Source organism: Chiloscyllium plagiosum, unplaced genomic scaffold (genome assembly GCF_004010195.1).
Source record: "Chiloscyllium plagiosum isolate BGI_BamShark_2017 unplaced genomic scaffold, ASM401019v2 scaf_34967, whole genome shotgun sequence".
NCBI lineage: Eukaryota > Metazoa > Chordata > Chondrichthyes > Orectolobiformes > Hemiscylliidae > Chiloscyllium > Chiloscyllium plagiosum.
Genome location: NW_025188052.1, coordinates 1 through 3084, shown reverse-complemented (window position 1 = coordinate 3084; position 3084 = coordinate 1). Strand labels below are relative to the sequence as shown.

The 3084-nt window shown below is 46.1% G+C and overlaps 2 non-coding genes across 2 annotated transcripts; both read right to left on the bottom strand.

Moving 5' to 3' along the window:
- Positions 1 to 443: 443 nt before the first annotated feature.
- trnal-cag lies at positions 444 to 525 on the bottom strand. Its single transcript has one exon. It is a non-coding gene; the product is annotated as a tRNA-Leu (tRNA).
- Positions 526 to 2197: 1672 nt separating this feature from the next.
- On the bottom strand, positions 2198 to 2267 carry trnae-cuc. The gene has a single exon. It is a non-coding gene; the product is annotated as a tRNA-Glu (tRNA).
- Between the last annotated feature and the right edge of the window lie 817 nt (positions 2268 to 3084).

The following is a 3084-nucleotide window of genomic DNA, read 5'->3' as shown; positions in this document are numbered from 1 at the left end:
AGTGAATTTCACCAATCACAATCTCGATTAGATCACCTTTCCCTTCCGATGTTTCCAGGACGGAAATGAAGGAAATGGGAGAAATTTAATAAGGTATGACATCGAAATTCCTTGGAACGATTTTCTCATTAGCTAGAAACCCAAATAACAACGAGTAGAGTGACCGTGGGACTTCGTTTCACAACAGCGATGAAATAACAGTCTCCATTCGGTTCCAGTAAAAGCACAACTTGCCAGGGACGGCAGAACTGTTTGCGATTTTCCGCGCGGGAGGCGAACACGATCATGACAGTAGAGACATTTTGAAATACTTGGCAGTATCCCACACCACAGTTAATTCCCTGGGAAGCAAACCCATTTTACTTTTGTTTTCAACATCAATGTACAGTGGGCACCGAAAGAGCATTTTAACAAGCTGCAGCGTTGGAGTTGATCAGCAGAAATGGCAGTGGTGGGATTCGAACCCACGCCCCCTTCGAGACTGGAACCTGGATCCAGCGCCTTAGACCGCTCGGCCAAACTACCAGCCGGCCGCGCCGCCTCATTTTCTTGTATTTCCAATTGTGCTCCTGCCTAACAACAGATGCAAAGTCACATGAAATGGGGTTCCATGATTCCTCTCGGACTCGCACAGCTGCTGGGATGTGCCCGGCTCCAATGACAATTTCGCGGCAGATATTGATAGCCCATCAATCCAGACAAAAATCAATGGTAAGCTGAGTCTATCTTCTCAGACTCTTTTCAGCTACAAATGTATCTGTCAGTGCGTGAGAATATGGGTTCGCTTATGATTTGGTCAAATAACCATGAGCTGCTTCACATTACGGGAATTTCCATTCTTGCTTTGCTAAGTGATTTCACCCATTGCTCGAAACAGGACGACTTTCACGTTTACACGGAACACGAAACACACCGGACTGCAGTGAAAATGCACAAACCTGAGCAGGCCGTGTTCCACATCATACCGTGCAGCATAGTTTCAGTCACTGTGTCTGTGTTGTTTTTTTTTCAGAATAGGAGTCCCAAAGAATGTTCTCCACCCGAAAACCGGAGGTAACATTACAATCCGAGTACGACAGATCACATTGTGAGGATGCTCTGACCTCGGAGCCAGTTCTAGAAGCGACTTTCCTTGCCTTTTACCTTAACCGTGCAATTTGCTACTGAGACGTTCACTCCTGTACATGAGCCACATGGATACCAACTGAGTTGGAAACCTGTGTGGGAATCGAGGAGAAGCGACTCAATAAATTTTGCTAAATTCGGTTGTGCTTTTTAGAAATGCAGTTTCTGTTCACCTCAATCTAAAAGCCAGTTTCTGAACACAGTCACAGAAGTCAAAAGGTAATTACCTCACCCCACCCTCACTCCGGGAGAGGTGCTAACTGCCCTTGAGTGCTTTTTGTTCTCGATGTGAAGAGCTTTCACCCCTGAGTCACCTTCACGTCTCTGGTTGCTGAGTGAATCACAAAGAAGGAATTTCACCAGAGCTGCAACTGCCTCACTTCTCCACTCGCCCTCCCCGTTTACATTTTACTGCTCGTCAGTGATTTCAAGAAAACCAAATGGATGCGATGTCATTCTGTAGCCTCTCTGTTGATTTCTCCGTTTCAGTTCCAACATGACTTAGGTCTCGGGGCGGACCTTAATACTAGCGACGCTATGAATGCGCAAGTCGAAAGGTTCCTGAGAGTGCAATTTCTTTCATTGCTGTTGCTGATTGAATGAGCCACTAACGTGCGAATTGCTCCAAAACATGATTCAGGATATCTGGTGCCAATTCTCGCACGTTGAATCACGATTGACAGCTTCCAAATGAGGTCTTTCTGAGACGACCTTGGGGTACATTTGACGGACAGACAAGTTCAGGAATTCGTGGTGCGCTGTGACACCAGAGCATCTGCTTCTGTCCTGTCTTTGAACCGAGCCGCCTGCGCAAGGAAGACAAATGCGGTACTGCTTTTCGTGGAAGGATCAGAAGGCGGTAACTGCACTCTCCAACAGAATGGCATATGATCAGAACCAGGTTGGAGAAAAACTTAACAACGCTTTGCACTGTAATTAAATAGAATTGCATTACATTTCACTACCAGAGCAGATTTGTTCAAGCAAATTCGAAGGCAGGTTTGCAGATGGGAAAGCACGCAAGAAAACTCAGCTCTTGTCCATGTAAAAGGCTGCAGTTGAAGAACAAAGCAGCTCCTGCCCAGTTTCGAACTGGGGACCTTTCGCGTGAGAGGCGAACGTGATGACCACTACACTACCGCAACAAGCCACCGCCGGCCGTACTGCGGCTCCGTGGCGTGCAGTAATGAAAGCTGAATCCGTTCTACGTCTCACCTTTCTGTTTCCAATAGCTCGTTGTTGTCCAGCGTAATTGACATCTTGAAAACGTAAAAAAAAAGACACGTTAAATTGATGACAAAATATAGACAAAGATGTCGTCGATGTTTGCACCGTAGGGCGAGGTGGAATACGCTTGGACGACTTTCCTTGCAGCGTAACAGCTGCGACATGACTTTATGGAAGGGTGGTAAACTGAGTATTTACGTGTTTTACCCAAGTTGGTGTGAGTTGAAAACTCGACAGCATAGCTTTAAGGTGAGTTGGCTGAAAGTGACAAAGGACCTGAGGCACATTTCTCACAAAGAAGGTTGTGCGTGTTTGGAATGATCTACCAGAGGAAGTGGAGAAGGCTATTCCACTCAGAAAATTGCAAAGGTAATCAGTTGAGTTTCTTGATAGGATGCGTTTAGAGGGATTGGAGCCAAATGCTGGGGAACGCGACTTGTTTAATTTTGACTATGTGGTGAGCATGGACGAGGTCCACCGAACTATCTTTTTCCACGGTGTACCCCAATAACGTTGTGTTGTTTCCACCGGCTTTAAAGGATTACTTTTTAGCGGAGTTTGCCATCGCAGTCTGTGGCACAATCATTTAGTCTGTTCGACTGCTCACGGGAAAGGTAGTATTGTGAAACACTGCAGAAACGAACGCCTTCCTTAGTTTAGCTCCGACTGACCATACTCTGTGAAATTTTCCCAGATCCGCAGCTGAGGATTTTTGCTGCTGGAAGTTACCTC